The 24,948-nt window shown below is 43.4% G+C and overlaps 1 long non-coding RNA gene across 4 annotated transcripts in view; it reads right to left on the bottom strand.

The window, feature by feature from the left end:
* Positions 1-1,338: 1,338 nt before the first annotated feature.
* Positions 1,339-24,948, bottom strand: part of LOC108406096 (uncharacterized) — a 35,612-nt gene continuing 12,002 nt past the window's right edge. For 2 of the 4 annotated variants that reach the window (XR_012132364.1, XR_005059856.2), the window contains exons 2-3: positions 9,740-9,858; positions 1,339-7,476 (exon numbers count right to left, since the gene is read on the bottom strand). This is a non-coding gene — a long non-coding RNA (uncharacterized lncRNA). Of the gene's footprint in view, positions 7,477-9,739; positions 9,859-12,982; positions 13,034-16,802; positions 16,923-24,948 lie in introns of those variants that run through there. The other 2 variants (XR_001855357.3, XR_001855358.3) reach the window with 2 other exon arrangements.

The following is a 24,948-nucleotide window of genomic DNA, read 5'->3' as shown; positions in this document are numbered from 1 at the left end:
CCAAGTTCATATAACCAGTGAGGAAGGAATCTGAGACCAGTTAAAACTTTAAGTCCAGTTGCCCTTCATCCCCATGTGGACAGGGCAGAGTGGAGGATGGGAGGCTGGCTCCCCAGTCAGATGGACCCTCTTCCAGCAAATCCTGAGCTGGTCAGGTTTGGGGCAGAGGAGCCATGGGTTGGATGAGATCTGTGGTTCTCGCTTTGTGCTCCTCAAAAATTAGGGTTGTGTTAATAAGGTGCTCTGCTTCTAAAATCAGTATAAGCATCTTCCCCAATCCCAATAGTGTTTTCCATTTTTGTCTGCAGACCCTCTGCCAAAACTGTCAATGTGAGTGAACCACTAGGAAGCAAATATTCGTGTTTCATGTTAAAATATTGGCAAATGTTATTATGAAACCATCTTTTGTTTGATTTGCATCAAACAACTTGGTTTCCTCCTGGTGCAGTTGTTCACAGCTCATCTGGTGAAATCCAATGTACCTGTGTTTCAGGGACTAGAACATTACCCTCTGGCTCCAGGCTCATCTCCCTCACCAACCTTAAGCAGAGCCTGTGGGCACTCTGCCTCTGCAGGGCGAAACACCAACTTCACAGCAGGCTCCACAGGGCCTCCGCAGGCTGGCCTGGCAGCTCTCCTGCCCCATCTCCTATCACTTTGCATGCTTGGGGCTCTAGTCACACACAGCTTCTCAGCACCAAAGCACACACCCCGCCTCAGGTCTCTGTTGCCGCCAATTCCTTCCTTTCCTGCCAGCTCTGTGCTTCTGGCAAGAGCCCGGTCAGGCAGCACATGCTCCTGGTGGCCTGGCTTGACCCCCAGGCCAGGCTAGATTCCCTCTTGTGTGCTCCATACACCCTGTGCAGTTTTCATCTTATGTTGACCTGAAATTTTAAATTTTCATTAGCTTATCTTAATTGGTAGCTCATGTGGTTCAAAATTCAAAAGGATCAAGAAAGTAAACAATATGCCACCTTTTTGCCCTGTCCCAGGCCACTCATTTCTTTTCCACAGAGACAACCAATATTACCACTTTCTCTCTTTTTTTAAAAAATTTTTTATTGAGGTATGATTGATATATACACTCTTATGAAGGTTTCACATGAAAAAGCAATGTGGTTATTACACTGACCCATATTATCAAGTCCCCACCCATACCCCAATGCAGTCACTGTCCATCAGTGCAGCAAGATGCCACAGATCCACTATGTCCCTTCTCTTTGCTACACTGTTCTCCCTGTGATCCCCCACACCAAGTGTACTAAACCTAATACCCCTCAATCCCCTTCTCCCTCCCTCCCCACCCAGCCTCCCACACCCCTCTCCTTTGGTAACCACTAGTTCATTCTTGGAGTCTCTGAGTCTGCTGCCATTTTGTTCCTTCAGTTTTGCTTCATTGTTATACTCCACAAATGAGGGAAATCATTTGGCATTTGTCTTTCTCCGCCTGGCTCATTTCACTGAGCATAATGTCCTCCAGCTCCATCCATGTTGTTGCAAATGGTAGGATTTGTTTCTTTCTTATGTCTGAATAGTATTCCATTGTGTATATGTTCCGCATCTTCTTTATCCATTCATCTACTGATGGACACTTAGGTCGCTTCCATATCTTGGCTATTGTAAAAAGTGCTGCGATAAACATAGGGGTGATTATGTCTTTTTGGATCTAAGAAGTTGTATTCTTTGGGTAAATTCAAAGGAGTGGGATTCCCAGGTGAAATAGCATTTCTATTTTTAGTTTTTTGAGGAACCTCCACATCACTTTCCATAATGGTTGAACTAGCTTACATTCCCACCAGTAGTGTAGGAGAGTTCCCCTTTCTCTGCATCCTTGCCAGCATTTGTTGTTCTTAGTCTTCTCAATACTGGCCATCCTTACTGGTATGAGGTGATATCTCATTGTGGTTTTAATATGCATTTCCCTGATGATTAGTGATGTGGAGCATCTTTTCGTGTGTCTGTTGGCCATCTGAATTTCTTCTTTGGAGAACTGTCTCTTCATGTCCTCTGCCCATTTGTTAATCAGGTTTTTGCTTTTTGGGTGTTGAGGTGTGTAAGTTCTTTATATATTTTAGATGTTAACCCCTTGTCGGATATGTCATTTACAAATATATTCTCCCATACTGTAGGATGCCTTTTTGTTTTGTTGATGATGTCCTTTGCCATACAAAAACTTTTTAGTGTAATGTAGTCCCATGAGTTCATTTTTGCTTTTGTTTCCCTTTCTTGAGGAGATGGGTTCAGTAAGAAGTTGCTCATGCTTATATTCAGGAGATGTTTGCCTATGTTGTCTTTTAAGAGTTTTATGGTTTCATTACTTACATTCAAGTCTTTAATCTATTTAAAGTTTACTTTTGTGTATGGGGTTAAACAATAATCCAGCTTCATTCTCTTGCATGTAGCTGTCCAGTTTTGCCAACACCAGCTGTTGAAGAGGCTGTCATTTCCCCATTGTATGTCCATGGCTCTTTTATCATATATTAATTGACCATATATGGTTGGGTTTATATCTGAGCTCTCTAGTCTGTTCCATTGGTCTATGGGTCTGTTCTTGTGCCAGTACCAGATTGTCTTGATTACTGTATTACCACTTTCTCTTAACTCCTTCAGGAGATGGACCAGTATATAAAAGCAAACATAGGTATATACTATACTCTTTTTTTATTCTCCTTTTCTCCCTCTCCTTTTCCACAAATGGAAGTGTCTCTGATCATTCCATAGCACTACATAAAGATCTTCATTTTAAATATGCAGTTCCATAGGATTTCACTGAATTGATGTCCCATTATCTAACCAATCCCCAATTGGTAGTTTATTTCTAACTTACTGCTATTAAACAATGCTACAGTAGATGACTGCACATGTTTCAATTGGTATATGCCATGTTACATGGAAGTTATCTCCTTGCCAGTCTTCCTGGCTTGGGCTAGACAGGGAATGATGCTTTATGCATCTTCAAATGCACCTGCTGCTAGCAGGGCCTCACATGTGGTAGGCAAGCTGTTACAGTGGGCTGGGCTGAAGGTATTGTGCAAAGACCAAGTGTGTTTCCATGTGCTTTGCCCCCACACAGGTCTGCGAGCCGCAAGACCTCCAGGCCTTTAAGGGTCTGTTGGGGTTATTCTGCTTGCTGCCCCTCCCGCACCTACTTTCTGTCTCTCCCAGTCCTCTGTGTGCCCAGGTGGTAGCTGAGCTTTTCCATTGCCTCATCCAGGCTCCCACCCTGCTTCCCCTGGGGCTCATCAGTTGGAAGGACTGCTGGGAGCGGGGACAGGGACTGAGGTCCCCGCAGGGGTGGGGCTCCCTCCAGGTGGGACCACAGCTCCCTCTGAGGCTCTGGCACTCACAACACTGTCTTCTGCCCTTGTCCTTCAGGGCCAGGGTAAAACCAGCCCCCTGTTAGCACTGGGAGATTCTCCTCCCTGTCTGGATCCCTTAACCCTGCCCACATCCTGGTAAATCATTTTGCCATTAAATTATCTTCCATTAAACTCTGCATGGAATTCTGTTTCTGCCGGTACTTTCACTGATAATGGGTCCCTTCTGAACCTGAGAGTCTACTGTTTTAAGCCTTGATAGAGATTTCCAAATTGCTTTTTAAAAATTTAACAAAAGCTGGCTGCACAGGCTGTCAAACCATAACCTATCCTCCCAAAGCTTTACAACAATGGTAATGAAGAACTTAAAAATCCTTGTTCCACTGTGACTACTTTGCCAGCATCAGCATTTGTGATGCAGCCCAGAATGTTTAATAAAATTCACATGGGGTTTAAAGAGCATTTCAATGGCCTCTGCACAGAGGTTCTTTTCACTCACTGAGGGAGCAGATAGGAACTGAGAAAAACAGAGCAAATAAGGCCAGAAAGATCTCACGTGAACTAAGCAGTACTCTGCTTTATACATTCCTTATGATGTAGATAGTGTTTGCAATGTGTGCATTCCTTGAATAGCCTGTTCACTAATGGGCTGTGAATTGCATTTTTATGCATTTATACATTGCCCTCCAACCAATTAAGTTGAGAATAGGTTTTTTCCCTCCTGATGAATCGCTGAGCAATAACCTGAAGAGTCTTCAGGGCATTGAGATTGAATCTTTGTACTTTTGAGTTGTAAGGATGTCTGGTTTAAAGTAAAACACAATGGCTGCAGATTACAGTGTTGCTCATTAGCAAGGTTGGTGCTTTTGACAGTGGTGATTAGAATTTTGCTTCAGGGAGGACCAAGCTGCAAGTCCACACACACAGTTTGCTTCTAGACGTTAGCAACCAAGAATTTTAACCGGCACGCATAAAAGTAGACCCGTCATTGTGTCTCAATCAGTCTGCTGTGAAGATAGTAGGACCTTTCTTAGGCATACATGAAATCCTTTCCCCACTTTAAAAATAAAGGATAAAATGATCCATTTATCTGCAGCAAATAAATGGAAATTCCTTTGGGAAGATACATGCTACATATATGCCCATATGTGTATATGCATCTGTGTACATACCCAGGAAAGCAGATGTTTTCTCCTGCACAACTTCAGGAAGAGCCTTTCCTTTAATGGCAGTATTCATATGGGACTAAATTTAGTAACATGTCAGTTTGCTTCACACAAATTACTTGTGCTTATCTCACATCCAATCTTACATATTCTTCCGACAATATTTTCAGTTAGAATAGCATTGACATAGCAATAATAAAATGCCTTTAATTTTAATCAGGTGGGAGTGTTGCTCTCACTCATCATACTGACGGACTCCTTTCTGGCTGACTAGAGATATGACATTGTCTTGAAAAACTCTGCCAACATTATGGTCTTAAAAACATCATGGTCATTTGGTCATCTTTACATTGGTGTTTAGGTCCCATAACACTTCAGTGTGTTGAGCTTTATTAGGTGCATATGACTAGCTTACTGACTGTGGGAGGGGGAAAAGTGATTGTGTTTCTAAAGGAGAACTAGGCCCTGTTACTACCATTACTGAATATAAAATTGATGTTGTTCTGTATACAACCAATACTCAGTTTATATAGGAATTGAAAGTTTCCCACGAAACCTCTCTCTTTTGGTCCTTACAGTAACCTTGTGATGGGCTAATATGATTGTGGCCATCTTACAGATAAGGAAATTGAGGCTCTGAGAAGTTAAGATCACATAGCTTGTGAGAAATGAGCTGGAGATGCTGAAAAGAACTGAGGTCTCTGACCCAAATCTATGCTTTATGGGCTCCACTATGTTAATGCTAAGGCTTTACCTTTACTGCCTTTTCATGTCTAAGGAATTTCCCAGAACAACTTTGACCTTGAATTTTATGGTCCTGAAAACATAAGTTCATTCAATATAATGAAGAAAAACTTGCTCAGGGAGATTCTCCATAAGATAGCTTTTCTGTTCTGCTTTAGAAGATTGATAGAGAAATGGGAATATTCGTTACTAGCATAGTGCCATTTAGTGGGGCTTGGCATGCCTCGAGCAAAAATAATTTTATCATTTGAATCACTAATTTTCAATAACATATAAGTGGTTTTTATTAAGTATATTATATACTTATTCTTCCTTGAATTCTCTTAATAATCTGCATAAGAATCCTTTGAGGAAGAGATCATTAGCCTAGTTTTATAGACAAATGCAAACCAGTGTCCCAACCAGGCAACAGTAACAAACATAGTCTTTCAAAGTGAGCATCTGCAGAACTCTGAGCTTTGGAGAGCAAAAGAAATTGCAAGATAGCCGTCAGGACTCCTGAAGAAAGAACAGGAATAGTTCCTCTCAGTATACTGGCTAAAACCAGCAGCGAAACATCCTGATGCTGAAACGGTCAGTTTGCAGCCTGTGGCTTTGTTGTACTCTTGGAATTCTGCCTGAATTCCACTGATCAGGTAGCCCGTTAGACTCTGGCCCATCTGCTCACTTGGTTTTGACACCCTGGGTCACTGCCATTCCTTGAGGCTCCATCCCACTGAGCTGAACCCGCCCTATTGCATCAGTTTCCTGCTCCCTATTAGACAGTAAAATCAGATTAGTGCTCACTCTCTCATATTGTTTTTCCTTAATGTCGTGAATGTTATTACATCAATTACACAGTAATTCACTTGGGCAACTTAGCTTAAAAATAGCTGCTAGCATTATGATTAGCACACATAATATGGGGGGGGATCACAGGGAAGGCAGTATAGCACAGAGAAGACAAGGAGTGACTCTATAGCATCTTACTACGCTGATGGACAGTGACTGCAATAAACCTTCCTAAGATTGTATATAAATAATAACTTAATAAAAAAATATTCAGGAAGTGCAGGTTTTGGGTCCTACCAGACATGGCATCATTTCATTGCTAATATGAAAAATGTGTGTGTGTATGTATTTCAATAATGAGCTTTACACTATTGGTGAATGATTTCAAGGCTGTATAAACATAGCACCCTCTTCTGTAGCATTAAAAAAAAATTAGCTTCTAGTAAACTTTCCAGTAAATTGATTCAGTCCTTCATTTACTCCTTCTCTGGGGGCCTCCTCAATGCCAGGGGCCATGCTAGCCCTTGGAGATCTGTTGTTGACATGGAAGCCATTCTCATGGGGCTCATATTTTAGTCAGGGAGACGGATCAAGTGTGGTCAAATGCGTAAATGTAAAACTGAGATTGTGATGTGTGCTAAGAACGTGCACAGTGCTGGATGGGAATTTGGTCTATCAGGTCAGGAATTCTCTGAGCCAAGGAAGAAGAAGTAGGCTTGGAGACAGTGACGCAGGCGAAGGCACACAGCAGAGGCTGTCGGGAGGGAGGGGTATGGAGTGTGAGGCACCACGGAAGCCAGGGCGTGCAGCCCAGTCAGGCTCACTGGGACTGCTGGGCCAGGCAAGGAGCCTGCCTTCATCCTAAGAGGTGACAGGCCTGAAGTTGTGTTTTACAGGGAAACTCTGGACACTGCACATAGAAAAGGGATGGAAGCATGCCAGAGAAGATGCTGGTAGACCAGTGAGATGACCACGCAGTAGGCCGTGGACGACTAATCCAGAGAGAGGAAGCTAACTTTAAGCTGGGAGGCAAAGTTTGTGAGGGGTGTCACCCACTCTAGCTTGTGTAGACCTTACTCTGCTGCCTTTATTTCCCTCTTCATACTTTCTCACTTAGTCACCAATGCTCAGTATAATAGAATGGATGCTTCAGGAATAAAGGAATGGGCAAAAGGTTAGTTATTATGCCATCCTTCTGCTTGTGAGAGAAAAGGTTAAACTTGGAGCAGAGCCACATGCCAAGAAGCAAATATTACTGATAGTGATGCACTGTGTTTAAGTTCTCTCCTGCTCCTTGAGTCACAAGATAATGTATTCCAATGCATTTTGAAATTAGTTTCTTGACCTGTAACATGTTGAAAGTGGTCTTCTGGGGCACAGGTTGAGTAGCCTCTGTTTTCTTCTTTGGGTAGTGGGCTGGAGAACACCCACTCCAGGCAGCCTGACTGGTTGGATCAGCTCCTGCTCACCTCACTGGGCTGTTGGGAGAATTAAATAGGTTAATACATATTAAAGCACTTGGTACAGAACCTGGCACATAAGCTTTCAGTAAATGATGGTCACTCCTGTTGTTACTTTTGCCCCCAAACGTTATTTCCTAATAAACCATATTATATGCAAAGAGTTATCATTAAACTGCAAGTATGACAGCAGTGCTGACCTCTTCATGCTGGGGTGGATGGTGACTTACCTGTTTCTTTATATTTCATTGTATTTTTCTAAGTTTTCTAAAGTAAACATGCATTTCTATCACATAAAATTTTATTGCCTTCTTTTTAACTTAGATTATTGCCAACAGACAGGTACAGAATTAGAAGAACAATTGTTTTGTAACAACACACAGTGCTTGAAATGTTCCCAGATTCACCCTCAGGAAGAAAGAGTGACCAAGCCCAGGGGACGGCTGGGTCTGAGTCGGGCTCACCTCTGGGACAATGTTGACAAAACAGTACCAGCCATTCCTGCTTATTACTTTTTAGCTCCCAAGTATTGTCAACAACTGACAGCTGTGTTTTTTTAAGAGTTATCAATGTCACATCACTAATCCACCATCTAAACCAGACCTGTCCTCAGTGAGGTGTTAATGCTAAGAGCACCTGAACCCTCCAGCTCTTTTAATGTATGAACATTTCAGAAGATTTTCAAGCTCCACAGAAGTAGTGACTTTCCTGTATACCCAGAATATTTTAATCCAGATATTTGTAAGCCTCATTACCACTTACAGATTCAAAGGTCAAAGGCTACCCAGATTTTACACACCTCAGTGTGACCCACAGTTAAGGCTTCAAGATGATAGCTTTACTATCCTCATACATTCACCAATGTGAATAGGCAGGAGGAATGAACAGCGTTCAGGAATTAGACCAGGTAATCAGGTGGCGCCAGGAGTTCACAGAACAGGTACTAGAGAAAGGTGCAGTCCAGAAGGTAAGTGAGGGAATCTGGCTCTAAGTAACTGGAATATCCCAAATGATGGGGACAGGCCTGGTGGATGAGGATAGGTGACACTTGGAAATGCAGGCACTGGCAGCAGGAAGGCTTGTCAGTGGGTGGCAAGACCATGTTATTGGACTGGCCTCATGAGCATTACCACCTTCTCCTCTTTGTGGGGGGAGGGCTTCGGGGTTGGGAGATTTGACAAGAGGATCCCAAAGGGGACTTGGTACTGAACAGAGGAACAGAGCACCATGGTTCATGGGAACAGGGCAGAGATCTGGATCTCAGAGCAGAGCCAGAGGCAGGAGAACAACAGCTGGGGTACGTTAACACCAAGGTCAGGGTCGGCCTAAGCATGGTGCAGAGCTGAGCCTGTCAGTGGGGAGCCAGGGCTGGAGCCGGAGCCGGGGTGGGGTGGTATCCAACCTGGGGGAAGGAAATTAGGCAGGTAGGGACTAGATAGAATCTGCTATTAATACAAATAGCGGCTGTTTGCCAAGCACCTACTACATGTCAGATGCAGCACTAAGACTGCATACAATATCACTAAGCTTGAAACATCCAGGCAAGATAAGCATAATTTCTATTGTATGAATGAAGGAATTGGGGCTCAGAGGATAACAGCCCAAGGTCATAGGGTTAAGAAGCAAGCTGAGGTCTGCCTGGCTCCAAACCAGCAACCTTTGTGCGCCATATATATCTTTACTATAGAGAGCAAAGTTGGCTCCATTTTTTTGCTCTTAGGAGCAACATCAAACAAAACATACCATCTTAGCCATTTTTTGGCCACATGAAAGAATATTTGACAAAGACCAACTCAGAAATTAAAATTCCCTCAGTAGGCTGGGGCAATGGGCCTAATGTCATACATTAAGATTTCATAGGTCAAACTTAAAAGTTTTCCATTTATGTTCAAAGAATCAACTGTACCAATATGAGATTAGTGGAAGATATGACTACACAGCACCTTAAAGCAATCTTCTGGCATACTGTAAGTTTAGTTTATATTAAGGTTTATATTAAGGGGATGACTTTAAAAACAAATAATTCCATCTCAGGCCACTTTTATAAAACAATAGTGTTCTGTCCAGGAAAAGAGGTCTCCCTCTCCATTCTGCACACCCAGCTGCACCTGGAATATGGGGCTCAGCTCCGGGTACACACTTCATGAGCCATTTCACAGGCGCCTCCAAGCCGAGTCTACCACCACTGAAATTCAGGTGGGTGCAGGGTGTCTAGCTGGTTGATGGGCAAATGAGCCTCTTGGGAGGGAACAGAACCAGGTGGAAGAGTCAGGCAGCTGACCTTGGTTACAAAGCCTTAGGTGTTGAAGGAAGCAGTGGTCTGGGCACAAGTTTTGTTTGTTATTTGAGTTTATCTCCAGATTCAGGTATCTCCCTCCTCTTCAAATTCGTATTCGATTCCTGTGGAGAGGGGAGGGGATTAGAGCAATTAAACAGCAATGTCACCAAAACGCTCCAAAGACTTTGGGGCCTTTGGGGCTTAAGAAACCCATCCCTGCTACTTGTGGAAGTTAATGACCCACACGGGCATAGGAGCAGGCTTCCTGCTTTGCCACAGAACTCCGACATTTCCTGGCTTCTGATGCACCACCAAGGGTCCCCAGGGTGACCCATGTCAGCCCAGGTGGCAGAGGGAGCCGCAGCAGGAGGGGCTCCCCATCAGACAACAAGCACACGTGAAATGCCCGGTGGGGATGCCAAGAAACACCGCAATACTTCCCAAGGGAGCTTGAGCTGTGAGCCATGTGTGACACACCTCGAAATGCAAAAATGGGAAACACTCTCAGTGAGTAATAATTCAAAGATATTTTAGTTTAATAAAGAGAAGACATGTTGGGATATGAGAGATGTCTTTCATTGTTCGGGAGTGATTGGACAACGGCCAGAAAGAGGAACAGTATTTGTGAAGTACCTGCTTTTCATTCATCTCTTCAAAACTCTGCCAAATGCTTCTCATTTCTTATCTCATTTGATATCTCAGCTGTCATTCCTCTCTTTTTTTTTTTTGGATATTAAAAATAATTTTTTTTATTGAAGTATCATTGATATACAATCTTATATTGGTTTCAAATATAAAACACAGTATTTGTTTTTCTCTACCTGGCTTACTTCACTGAGCATAATACCCTCTAGCTCCATCCATGTTGTTGCAAATGGTAGGATTTGTTTCTTTCTAATGGCTGAATAGTACTCCATTTGTATATGTACCACATCTTCTTTATCCATTCATCTACTGATGGACACTTAGGTTGCCTCCATATCTTGGCTATTGTAAATAGTGCTGCAATAAACATAGGGGTGCATCTGTCTTTTTGAACCTGAGAAGTTGTTTTCTTTGGGTAAATTCCTAGGAGTGGAGTTCCCGGGTCAAGTGGTATTTCTATTTTTAGTTTTTTGAGGAATCTCCATATTGCTTTCCACAATGGTTGAACTAGTTTACATTCCCACCAGCAGTATAGGAGGGTTCCCCTTTCTCCACATCCTCGTCAGCATTTGTTGTCTCTCTTTTGAATGTTGGCCATCCTAACTGGTGTAAGGTGGTATCTTATTGTGGTTTTAATTCATTTCCCTGATAATTAGCGATGTGGAGCATCTTTTCATGTGCCTGTTGGCCATCTGAATTTCTTCTTTGGAGAAGTGTCTGTTCATATCTTCTGTCCATTTTTTTTTTTTGAGAGGGCATCTCTCATATTTATTGATCAAATGGTTGTTAACAACAATAAAATTCTGTATGGGGGACTCAATGCACAATCATTAATCAACCCCAAGCCTAATTCTCAACAGTCTCCAATCTTCTGAAGCATAACAAACAAGTTCTTACATGGTGAACAAGTTCTTACATAGTGAATAAGTTCTTACATGGTGAACAGTGCAAGGGCAGTCATATCACAGAAACTTTCGGTTTTGATCACACATCATGAAGTATAAACAATCAAGTCAGATATGATTATTCGTTGGATTTTTATACTTGATTTATATGTGAATCCCACATTTCTTCCTTATTATTATTATTTTTTTAAAATAAAATGCTGAAGTGGTAGGTAGATGCAAGATAAAGGTAGAAAACATAATTTAGTGCTGTAAGAGGGCAATTGTAGATGATCATGTCTATTTTTTAATAGGTTTGCTTTTTGGGTGTTGAGGCATGTGAGTTCTTTGTATATTTTGGAGGTTAACCCATCGGATATCACTTACAAATATATTCTCCCATACTGTAGGATGCCTTTTTGTTCTGCTGATGGTGTCCTTTGCTGTACAGAAGCTTTTTAGCATGATGTAGTCCCATTTGTTCATTTTTTATTTTGCTTCCCTTGCCTGAGGAGATGCGTTCAGGAAAAAGTTGCTAATGTTTATATTCAAGAGATTTTTGCCTGTGTTTTCTTCTAAGAATTTTATGGTTTCATGACTTACATTCAGGTCTGTGATCCATTTTGAGTTTACTTTTGTGTATGGGTTAGACAATAGTCCAGTTTCATTCTCTTACATGTAGCTGTCCAGTTTTGCCAACACCAGTTGTTGAAGAGGCTGTCATTTCCCCATTGTATATCCATGGCTCCTTTATCATATATTAATTGACCACATATGCTTGGGTTTATATCTGGGCTCTCTAGTCTGTTCCATTGGTCTATGGGTCCATTCTTGTGCCAGTACCAAATTGTCTTGATTACTGTGGCTTTGTAGTAGAGCTTGAAGTTGGGGAGTGTAATCTCCCCTGCTTTATTCTTCCTTCTCAGGATTGATTTGGCTATTTGGGGTCTTTTGTGGTTCCATATGAATTTTAGAACTATTTGCTCTAGTTCACTGAAGAATGCTGTTGGTATTTTGATAGGGGTTGCATTGAATCTGTAGATTGCTTTAGGCAGGATGGCCATTTTGACAATATTAATTCTTCCTATCCATGAGCACAAGATGTGTTTCCATTTATTGGTATCTTCTTTAATTTCTCTCATGAGTGTCTTGAGGTTTTCAGAGTATGGGTCTTTCACTTCCTTGGTTAGATTTATTCCTAGGTATTTTATTTTCCTCTCTTTTTAACAAATGAGAAACCTGAGGTTTGGAGAATTTAAAGAATGTGCCCAAAGTGATATAGCCAATAGGTGGCTGACCAGGGGGTTATGCCATAAATTCTGGGGATTATGCTGGTGCATGTTTAACTACCAGCACTCTGGGGGAAAAGGAACACCCTTTGGTAGTGTTTTCTGATTTCTATTGTGTAAATACTCTCATCAGGGTGGATTTCAAGCTACGAACATAACACCACTAAACACAGGATTGGGAAGAGATGCACAGAAATAGCTCTTCTAAGCCATATCAGTCAACCCAGTGTTACACATTATTTATTCCCAAGTCCACACTCTTTCTATCCATTTGCTTCCTCCCATGATCAGACTTAGTCTCCAGGGAACAGAGAATGCAGTAGTTAAATGACTAGAAATTCAAAAACCAGGTTCTCTTAAAGTGGCTGGCTTCCAGCCCTAGCTAAGAGACTGAAAAGGTGCAGGTTCTAAGAGAGGGAGATTCATACCTCATTTGAGGGTTGTCGGGGTTTCCAAGCCTTGCTGCATATCAGAATCACCTGGAAAACCTGTAAATTTACAGATTATGGACAACATCACATAGAAGTGTAAAGTGCGAACTCTGCAGCCTGTGTTCAAACCTGTTTCGGCCACTGGCTGCCTGAATGATCTTGGGAATATAAGTAAAATAAGCATTAAATTGTCTCATTACCAAGAAATCTCCTGGATGAGCCCGTCTGTCCTTATTTTAAGCAAATTTTTCCAGTGATTTTTATGCGATCATCTGGGCTTATCCATAGACATCTGGGAAACCATTCTATGTTTTACCATTATAAACCACTCTACAAAACTCTGTAATTCTTGCTCTTTGGGAGCTGAATAGCTTATAGGAACCAAGATACAACCTAATGTCCTTAAAAAGCCGGGACATTCTGTAAACCCTCAGCTTGCTAGGGTGCTTTGGAAGTTCTATCACAAGTCCTTATCCTGCCATAGAAGACCTAGGTTGAAGGATATTATACATATCTTGCTTTTAAAAGTAGATCCTAATTTACAATTAAAATTTCATCTTAATGATGGCACAGAACATGATAGAGGTTATAGGTTTAATCTGAATTTCCACAAAGCATCATAATTTCCCCTAAAGTCACCCTCAATGTACGTTTGCACATACATGATAAACCTACATTTCGTTTTGGCCTGCATGCATGTGGAGAGTCCTTAGGGCTCTAGTTTTGCTCTAACTTCCAGAGTGAAACAGAATAGTTTGTCTTAGAGGAGGGTTAGCCATCAGCCCTTAATGCTAGGGAAATGGAGCACAGGTGGCATGTAACTCCACCCACTTAGACAGGGACTATGTTACCTGACCCCGGTGCCTTGCTTTTCCACAATGGAAACTAGAAACTTCTAGAAGTGATTACATTTTTTCATTTTCCCATGCAGGCTTTTGTTCATTGCTGGATGCCATTCAGCACTGTGAAAAGCAAGTAAGAGGATAGTCTAATTATTGAATCTCTCCATCCCCCAGACACGAGCCTGAGCCTTACTTTCATATCGTACTCACTTTGTGCCCTCAGAAAAGTTAATTACCTTCTCTAACTCTCAGCTTTATCCTCTGTAAAAAGCATATTATAATACCTACTGCTTGAGTTTGGTATGAGGACACAATGAGATTTGTAAAGCACTTAGTAACCGCACATGGAAAATGTAAATAAGTGGTACCTTGAAAAAAAAAGAACTGCATTGCAAATACAAAAATCTAAATCAACATCAGTGTATAGTATAAAACAGAGAAGGAACACATCATAAAGAGGGATGCATGGTCGAAAATACATTGTAAATTAAGTCTACATATTATGAGAGGTGTGATTTCATAGGTTTTCTAGGCATGTGGAAATGATATCCTCATTTCCACTTAAGGGAGAATTTCAGAGTAGGTTTGTCCTTTGTACTTTGTCTTTTGTACTTTGTATCAAGAAAATGGAAGACAGATATGGAGCACTCAAGGGGTCGGGAGAGGGTGTTTTTTAATGCCTCAGAGGGAAAACTGTGGACACTTTTGAGTTGTTACTCAGAATGCTCTGTAAGGACAGAGTTGTTAACTGGGAATCATAAAATTGTACAGTTGTAGCTTCTGCCTAGAGGCATGCAAGGATGCACAGCGGACAAATCGTGTGTGGCTGTCTGCCATCCGCCCCAGTTAAGAGCTTCTAATCAGCAGATTGCTGTGTGAGGTAGTTCATACTGTTAACTCCACTTAGAAGATGACTTTGAAGCAAGGTCAACAGAGGTGCTAAATTGCATGTACAATGAGTATCTGAGGATAGCCTTGAATTAAATTATCACATAAATCAACCTCCTCCTTTTCTCCAGGGCTCTGGATGTCTTGGTGAAACATGAATTTCCTTTCCTCCTGTACTTCATCTCCATCCTTCCCCACTTCCCATCCAGCCCCAAGCAGGCTCTCCAGAATTCAGGGAATAACCATTCATCTATTTATTCAGTTTATAGACATAATGTGAGTGTCTGCTGTGTACCAAACTCAGAAGTAGGTGTTAGAAGTATAAATATGGATCAGAGTATCTGCATATGACTAATGCACATTCTGCTTTGAGGAACAAAAATGGAAATAGTCACACTGTGATTTGGTAACTGTTTTAATGGTTCTCTAAAAGCACCAAGGCAGAAATAACCATTCTGCTTTGGGAAGGTGGGAGAGCTTCTCAAGCTGGCGATTCTTGATTTGAGTGTTGAGGGAGTGCTCAGGAGTCAAAGGCAGGGACAAAATTCCAGGCAGAAAGCATCATTGCATGCACCAGCTCAGATATGGGTGTGGTTAACGTGTAGACCACATGGTGGAAAGAGGGAGCCTGGAATGACAGCCTGGAGAGGGATCATGATGGCAGGATGGTGAAAATGAAGCTCAGAGGTAGAACTGGCTTTGTTCCAGCTCTGAATTTTACAATTGGAAGGGTCTTGGTGATCCTGTAGTTTAACCTCCGAAAGGCTCAAGGCAGTTAATAGCTTATTCACGACTGGAACAGAAGCAATCTCTTAACACTTGGTTTTATCCTTTTCTGAAGCCTCAGCCATGACTTCCAGCACCAGTTGGGACGATTGGTCTTATAAAGCCCAGAAGCTGGGTCTGTTAGAGCTCAACCTAGAAATTATAGTATGGTGTTAGATCTCTGTGCTAACTTGACAAATATTTTATATATATTGTTATAAGACTCCAAAGACTACTTAAGGAAGAGTGTATTAGTTTTCCATTGCTGTTATAACAAATCGCCATAAACTTGGTGATTTATATAAATTTATTTTCCTACAGTTCTGGAGGCCAAAAGCTGAAGTCAGTTTCACTGGGCTAAAGACAAGGTGTCGGCAGGCCTGTTCTTTCTAGAAGCTGCTCACATTCCTTGGCTGTGGCTACATCACTCCAATCTCTGCTGCTGTTGTCACATTGCCTTCTCAACTCTTTGACCTTCTTGCTTCCCTCTTATAAGGACACCTGTGATTACATTTAGGCCCCGCCTGACTAATTCAGGCTCATCTCATTTTATGACCTTTAATTTAATCACATGTGTAAAGTCTCCTTTGCCATATGAGGTGATATTCACAGATTTTGTAATTAGGATTAGGAGGTGGATATTTTAAGGGAGAAAGGAAGGATTCTTCAGCTTATCCCAGAGAGCAGTGTTCTTTATTCCTGAATAGGAAGCATGTGGACAACACGTTGCTGTTTGTGGCTGTGGACTTGGGGCTGAGGGGTAAATGGGAAGGTCTGGGACAAGTAATCCTCATTAGTTAGTCTATGGAGAATTAGGTACTTGAGGGGTTTGGTCTGATCTTTGAGGGGCAGAAGGCCATTGTCTTTTCCCCCTCTGCCTATAGTAAGTGCCATCCAAACTGAATTAACATTGTACTAGAATGTATTTGGAAATTTTGAAAGGGTAGAGGATTCCTTTTGAAGCTTTTGTCCACTGAATCACTGACAGCAGAGCCATGTGACTGGCTGACCGCTGGAAGTGAACTTTTTTGATGTACAGATGCAGGAGGTTCACAGTTTCTGATTCTGAATTGGCTGCCTGTGCAATTCAGGACATGCTGACAATGCAGAGCAGAACTACCCTCAGCCCCATGTAAGAGGGGCCCCTGTTTCAGGGCCTGAAACAAGAGCCTGCTCTGGCCTCCTTTGCAGCAGCTTTCCCCAGTATGCCACAGGGACATGTCTACTTGGAACCCAGTCTTCCCCCCAGCCACCTCCAGATGCCCAGGAATTTAGAGTCTGGCCAGAATGGTCCCAAGCCTGCTTCCAGGGCCTGTACCAACCTCTTCCCCTTGTCCACCTTCCTGAGGTCAGGAGGCCGAGTGCATCCAGGGGTGGCTGAGTGGTGGCTCTTTGCTGCATGGAACTTGGACATGGGAACTAGCACATGGGTAAACTCCAGGCTGTCAGAACACAGAGCAAAGTCTTGACCAGCAGCCAGCTCTCCTGCATGACCTGCAGGGTCTGGTGGAGAACGCTGAGGAGGCTGAGAACTTAAAGGACTGGGCTTCCTCAGTCTTATGAAGGCATATTTTATCAAGGTAGGAGGATTGAATACCAGCTACTTAACAGTTTGTCAGCCTGATTTATAACTCTTAAAAATTAGACATGTAGGATGTGTGCCTAGGTAATATCCCTGTGTTAATTAGGGCTCTGTGTATGTTAGTGGCAGGCCTGGCCCGACCTATACTCACTGCTGTGAACAACAGTGCATAAGTGAGAGGTATGCTCCCTGGCACAAAGCAGCCCAAGCAAAGCATCGTAATGGGGAGAAATCAAGTCAAGTTTCTTTGGGCAGTAAACTGAATATAAAAAGTTCAGTTAATCCCACAAATCATTAGGTCACTGATCTTTTAGGCACTCAAACCTTTAAATAAGATAGGTATTAAGGGCTAAATGTTAGCTGGAGTGAAGAGGGTAAATAAGATTTAATGCCTTTAACATGAATAGTTTTGATGTTTGGGGTTTTGGAAAATATCTGATCCTTTATTCTAAATACCAGTCTTTTATTGTAACCATGCAGTTTAGCTGCATGGGAACTAAAAAGAATGTTAGCAAAAAAAACCCCCTAAGAACAAAAGAATGAGTGATTTTTTTGCCCCCGTAATCAGTATGGCCCCACGAAGACATCATTCCAATCAGATCTGAATCCCTGAGGTGTGGGAGGGAGCCTCTCACTGGAGAAAACTACAGTGGGTTTTCTCAATTCTCCTGGTTAATTTATCAATGGAATTTATCCTGACAATTTAAGTAGTGTAAGGATTAAAAACTGAAGTCTATATTCAATGCTAGCTATGTTTTAAAAGTGAAATGAAGAATAAACACTCAAAAAAAACCATCTGAAGTCTACTAATTCTTCTTAATCACAAAATACATATGGGTTACTTTAGTTTCTTTCACTTTTTTTTAGATACACCTAAAGTTTCATGGTTAAGAGCAGCATGCTAACTTGTACTATCTCTGTGCTGCTCTTGGAGACAGAATTTTCCAGGTGGAACAGATAGTAATAATGGCTGACTAATGCCACCTCCTCTCTTAAGGCTCTCCCCTGTATTTTTCCAGCTATTAATCCACATACAAAACACAATTGCTCAGCTTTTATTCAACAGGAGGTACTAGCCATAGCAATCAGACAACACGAAAAGATAAAAGGCATCCTAACTGGTAAGAAAGAAGCTAAGCTCTCACTATTTGCAGATGACATGATATTATACATAGAAAACCCTAAAGAATCCACCAAAAAACTACTAGAACTAATAATGGCTTCTACAAAGTTGCAGGGTATAAAATTAATACACAGAAATCTGCTGCATTCCTATATTCTAATGATGAACCAGCAGAAAGAGAAACCAGGAAAACAACTCCACTTATAATTGCAGCAAAAAGAATAAAATACCTGGGAATAAACCTAACTAAGGAGGTGAAAGACTCTGAAAACTACAAGACATTCATGAGAGAAATTAAAGAACATACCAATAAATGGAAATCTATCCCATGCTCATGGATAGGAAGAATTAATATTGTCAAACTGGCCATCCTGCCCAAAGCAATTTACAGATTCAATGCAATCCCTATCAAAATACTAACAGCATTATTCAATGAACTAGAACAAATAGTTCTAAAATTCATTTGAAACCACAACAGACCTCGAATAGCCAAAGCAATCCTGAGAAAGAACAAAGCTGGGGAGACTATGCTCCCTGACTTCAAGTTCTACTACAAAGCTACAGTAATCAAAACAATTTGGTAATGGCATAAGAACAGACCCATAGATCAATGGAACAGAATAGAGAGCCCAGATATAGACCTATGCATATATGATCAATTAATATATGATAAAGGAGCCATGAATATACAATGGGGAAATGACAGCCTCTTCAACAACTGGTGCTGGCAAAACTGGACAGCTAATTGCAAGAGAATGAAATTAGATTACTGTCTACCTCCATACACAAAAGTAAACTGGAAATGGATCAAAGACCAGAATTTAAGTCATGAAACCATAAAACTCTTAGAGGAAAACATAGGCAAAAACTTCCTGAATATAAACATGAGCAACTTTTTCCTGAACACATACCTTGGGAAAGGTAAACAAAATAAAAAATGAACAAATGGGACTATATCAAGCTAAAAATCTTCAGTACAGCAAAGAACACCATCAACAGAACAAAAAGGCATCCTACAGTATGGGAGAATATGTTTGTAAATGACAAATCCGACAAGGGGTTAACATCCAAAATATATAAAGAACTCACACGCCTCAACAACCAAAAAACAAATAAGTCGATCAAAAAATGGGTGGAGGATCTGGAAAGACACTTCTCCAAGAAGAAATACAAATGGCCAACAAGCATATGAAAAGATGCTCCACATCACTAATCATCAGAGAAATGTAAATTAAAACCACAATGAGATATCACCTTATACCAGTTAGAATGGTTGCTACGTAAAAGACAAGAAACAACAAATGCTGGCAAGGATGCAGAGAAAGGGGAACTCTCCTACACTGCTGGTGGAAATGTCAATTGGTGTAACCACTGTGCAAAGCAGTATGGAGTTTCCTCAAAAAACTAAAAATAGAAATACCATTTGACCTGGGAATTCCACTCCTAGGAATTTACCCAACGAAAGCAAAATCCCTGATGGAGAAAGCTATCTGCACCCCTATGTTCATATCTACACTGTTTGCAATAGCCAAGATATGGAAGCAGCCTAAGTGTCCATCAATAGATGAATGGATAAAGAAGATGTGGTACATATACACAGTAGAATATTATTCAGCCATAAAAAGAAAAGAAATCTGTTGGCAGCCGCGCTCAGAAAATAGCGCCCAATGCAGGGCAGCCGGAAGGCCCCGAACTTCCTAATGACAAATCATCCCACACCACTAAACTACATGCTAATTGCGCCTTGGCATAAGGACCAATGAGACCCACCAAATGGTTATGCTAATAAGGCATATGGAGCCGCACCAACCAGGTCAGAGCATGAGAACTATATAAGCAAGCCTCTCCTTCCCCTCTGGGTCCTGCCCAACTCATTTGTTTCACAAAGAGCTGAAGAATAAAGCTTTCTGCAGAAGAATCCTGCTGTTGTTGCATGCTGTTCTTGCCGGCGAGGACAGGGCACGCGACAAGTGGTGCCGAATCCCGGGAACCAGAACATCACCGGCACAGGGAGGACCCTTCAGACATCTGGAGAGGATTCAGAACTGCAGGTGAGAAGAAAGCCCGGAGGGGTAAGTTCCAAGAGGCCCCTGCTTTTTAGGATGATGGTTGATGGTTCTCTGTAAATAAGGAGGCACCATGGGGAATGCACCGTCATTAGTCACGGCGCTGCAGACAGCTCTCAAAGAGCGAAACTTGAAGGTCTCCAGCAAAGTCTTAGGATCTTTTGTGAAGGAGATAGACCGTGTGGCCCCCTGGTTCATTTGTTCAGGGTCCCTCTCAATCCCGAGCTGGGACAAACTGGGGAAAGATCTTGATAGAGAGGAGGAGGAGGGTAGCCTGAGGGGAGGCACCAGGCCCCTCTGGAAACTGATTAGAGCTTGTCTGCAAGATGAGAGATGTGAAAAGGTAATAAAAGAAGGTCAGAGAGCATTGACAGATATCCAAGAGAGCATGTCAGAAACGGAACGGGAAACAGAGAGCGCGCGCGGCCGAAAAAAGGCCACGAAAACGAAGGTAAAGAAACCTCAGAGTGAGGGAGAAAGCCCGCCTAGGGCAAAAGCGAAAGAGCCCCGAGAAGCGAGTGACGATCGCCTTGGAGAAAATAGTAAATACCCCTGGAAAGAGTTGAGGGACCTCCAACTCTCCAATAGGGAATCTGAGGAGGAATTAACGTCCGCAGAGGAAGGGGAAGAAAATAAAACCGCAGAGTGTAGAAGTAAGGGAACCAGCAAAGTTGAAAAGCGGACCAAGGAAAAAATGAAAGCAGGGTGTCCCCCGACGCCCTTTGCCCCGCCACCTTACGTGAGTGGCGCACTCTCCTTTTGCCACCCAGATACTCTTCAGGCAATTAGACAAATGTTTCCTGTATTTGAGGATAACGGTGTACGCTCTCACCAACCCCTGAGTCATAAACAAGTTAAAGACTTAGCGGAATCCGTTCGAGCGTATGGGGTCAGTGCCAACTATACCATAGCACAAGTTGAGAGATTAACAGAGACAGCCATGACACCCGCAGACTGGCAATATGTAACTAAGGCATGCCTTTCTAGTATGGGGCAATACATAGAATGGAAGGCATTGTGGCATGATATCAGTATGACCCAGGCACGCGCAAACGCAGCCGAAGGACAGCCTGCATGGTCATATGATATGCTGACGGGCCAAGGACAGTGGGTAGCCAACCAGACCGCCTTCCCCTTACAGGTATACGCACAAATAAACACGTGCGCCGCCAAGGCATGGAAAGCCCTCACCAACAAAGGAGAAGTATCAGGCAATTTGACAAAAATTATTCAGGGGCTGAGCGAGCCATTTTCTGACTTTGTCGCTCGTATGATGGAGGCCGCAGGCAGAATATTTGGAGATCAGGAACAAGCAATGCCCCTAGTGGAGCAATTAGTATTTGAACAATGTACCAAGGAATGCAGACAGGCGATAACACCCTGGAAACAAAAAGGGATACACGCCTAGTTGAAAGCCTGTAGAGAAATAGGAGGGCCACTCACCAACGCGGGCCTAGCTGCAGCCATATTACAGAGCCACAAACAAGCCAGGATCACTAACAGAAGTATTAAATGCTTTCACTGATCTGTCACGAGGCCTGTCCCAGTATCTTTCAGGAAACTGGTCCCAAGACTTCGATGGGACACTAGAAGAGCTGCGGCGAGAAATTATCCACATCAACTCCACCCGTCTAGATATCTCCGTAGCGGAAGGACTCTCTTCCTGGTTCCTCAGAGCTCTCTCCCACATCAAGGAGTGGGCGGGCATGGCTGGGATGGGTGTGTTCCTGCTTGGAGGTCTCATGCTCTTACTCTGGTTGTTATGCAGACTCCGCAACCAACATAAGCAGGACAAGGTGATCCTTGCTCAAGCCCTAATGGCGATAGACGTTGGCGCCTCTCCCCAAGTGTGGCTCAACATGCTTAAGAAGGAAGCTCGGCTTTAGCTTGAGGTAGCTCTTGCACCCTGAGCCCATGTGGCACTGCACCAGGCCCGAGTACCTCAATGCTTAATCACAGCTTTCTTTAAGAAGCTCATGGTGCAAGAGGGTTGAGAAAAAGGGTCCAAACCCTTTGTACCAAGCGGTCCCAACGCCAGCCAGAGGATGCGAGGCAAAGCACTGCAAGAGGTCTTGGACCCCTCTGAGAGGCATGCCTGACTGCATAGGGGTAGATGCCCAGAACCCCTCTCCAAAAAGGGGGCATCAGGAAGTATGATGGAGGTCAGGCCTCTGTCTCCGCCTCTGCTGGCAAGTTCCGCCTTGAGCTTCTGTTAGACAAAAAAGGGGGAGATGTTGGCAGCCGCGCTCAGAAAATAGCGCCCAATGCAGGGCAGCCGGAAGGCCCCGAACTTCCTAATGACAAATCATCCCACACCACTAAACTACATGCTAATTGCGCCTTGGCATAAGGACCAATGAGACCCACCAAATGGTTATGCTAATAAGGCATATGGAGCCGCACCAACCAGGTCAGAGCATGAGAACTATATAAGCAAGCCTCTCCTTCCCCTCTGGGTCCTGCCCAACTCATTTGTTTCACAAAGAGCTGAAGAATAAAGCTTTCTGCAGAAGAATCCTGCTGTTGTTGCATGCTGTTCTTGCCGGCGAGGACAGGGCACGCGACAAGTGGTGCCGAATCCCGGGAACCAGAACATCACCGGCACAGGGAGGACCCTTCAGACATCTGGAGAGGATTCAGAACTGCAGGTGAGAAGAAAGCCCGGAGGGGTAAGTTCCAAGAGGCCCCTGCTTTTTAGGATGATGGTTGATGGTTCTCTGTAAATAAGGAGGCACCATGGGGAATGCACCGTCATTAGTCACGGCGCTGCAGACAGCTCTCAAAGAGCGAAACTTGAAGGTCTCCAGCAAAGTCTTAGGATCTTTTGTGAAGGAGATAGACCGTGTGGCCCCCTGGTTCATTTGTTCAGGGTCCCTCTCAATCCCGAGCTGGGACAAACTGGGGAAAGATCTTGATAGAGAGGAGGAGGAGGGTAGCCTGAGGGGAGGCACCAGGCCCCTCTGGAAACTGATTAGAGCTTGTCTGCAAGATGAGAGATGTGAAAAGGTAATAAAAGAAGGTCAGAGAGCATTGACAGATATCCAAGAGAGCATGTCAGAAACGGAACGGGAAACAGAGAGCGCGCGCGGCCGAAAAAAGGCCACGAAAACGAAGGTAAAGAAACCTCAGAGTGAGGGAGAAAGCCCGCCTAGGGCAAAAGCGAAAGAGCCCCGAGAAGCGAGTGACGATCGCCTTGGAGAAAATAGTAAATACCCCTGGAAAGAGTTGAGGGACCTCCAACTCTCCAATAGGGAATCTGAGGAGGAATTAACGTCCGCAGAGGAAGGGGAAGAAAATAAAACCGCAGAGTGTAGAAGTAAGGGAACCAGCAAAGTTGAAAAGCGGACCAAGGAAAAAATGAAAGCAGGGTGTCCCCCGACGCCCTTTGCCCCGCCACCTTACGTGAGTGGCGCACTCTCCTTTTGCCACCCAGATACTCTTCAGGCAATTAGACAAATGTTTCCTGTATTTGAGGATAACGGTGTACGCTCTCACCAACCCCTGAGTCATAAACAAGTTAAAGACTTAGCGGAATCCGTTCGAGCGTATGGGGTCAGTGCCAACTATACCATAGCACAAGTTGAGAGATTAACAGAGACAGCCATGACACCCGCAGACTGGCAATATGTAACTAAGGCATGCCTTTCTAGTATGGGGCAATACATAGAATGGAAGGCATTGTGGCATGATATCAGTATGACCCAGGCACGCGCAAACGCGGCCGAAGGACAGCCTGCATGGTCATATGATATGCTGACGGGCCAAGGACAGTGGGTAGCCAACCAGACCGCCTTCCCCTTACAGGTATACGCACAAATAAACACGTGCGCCGCCAAGGCATGGAAAGCCCTCACCAACAAAGGAGAAGTATCAGGCAATTTGACAAAAATTATTCAGGGGCTGAGCGAGCCATTTTCTGACTTTGTCGCTCGTATGATGGAGGCCGCAGGCAGAATATTTGGAGATCAGGAACAAGCAATGCCCCTAGTGGAGCAATTAGTATTTGAACAATGTACCAAGGAATGCAGACAGGCGATAACACCCTGGAAACAAAAAGGGATACACGCCTAGTTGAAAGCCTGTAGAGAAATAGGAGGGCCACTCACCAACGCGGGCCTAGCTGCAGCCATATTACAGAGCCACAAACAAGCCAGGATCACTAACAGAAGTATTAAATGCTTTCACTAATCTGTCACGAGGCCTGTCCCAGTATCTTTCAGGAAACTGGTCCCAAGACTTCGATGGGACACTAGAAGAGCTGCGGCGAGAAATTATCCACATCAACTCCACCCGTCTAGATATCTCCGTAGCGGAAGGACTCTCTTCCTGGTTCCTCAGAGCTCTCTCCCACGTCAAGGAGTGGGCGGGCATGGCTGGGATGGGTGTGTTCCTGCTTGGAGGTCTCATGCTCTTACTCTGGTTGTTATGCAGACTCCGCAACCAACATAAGCAGGACAAGGTGATCCTTGCTCAAGCCCTAATGGCGATAGACGTTGGCGCCTCTCCCCAAGTGTGGCTCAACATGCTTAAGAAGGAAGCTCGGCTTTAGCTTGAGGTAGCTCTTGCACCCTGAGCCCATGTGGCACTGCACCAGGCCCGAGTACCTCAATGCTTAATCACAGCTTTCTTTAAGAAGCTCATGGTGCAAGAGGGTTGAGAAAAAGGGTCCAAACCCTTTGTACCAAGCGGTCCCAACG

The sequence above is a fragment of the Manis javanica genome, chromosome 6, assembly GCF_040802235.1.
Source record: "Manis javanica isolate MJ-LG chromosome 6, MJ_LKY, whole genome shotgun sequence".
NCBI lineage: Eukaryota > Metazoa > Chordata > Mammalia > Pholidota > Manidae > Manis > Manis javanica.
Note: the sequence above shows the minus strand (reverse complement) of the source record. Positions and strands in the feature narration are given on the sequence as shown.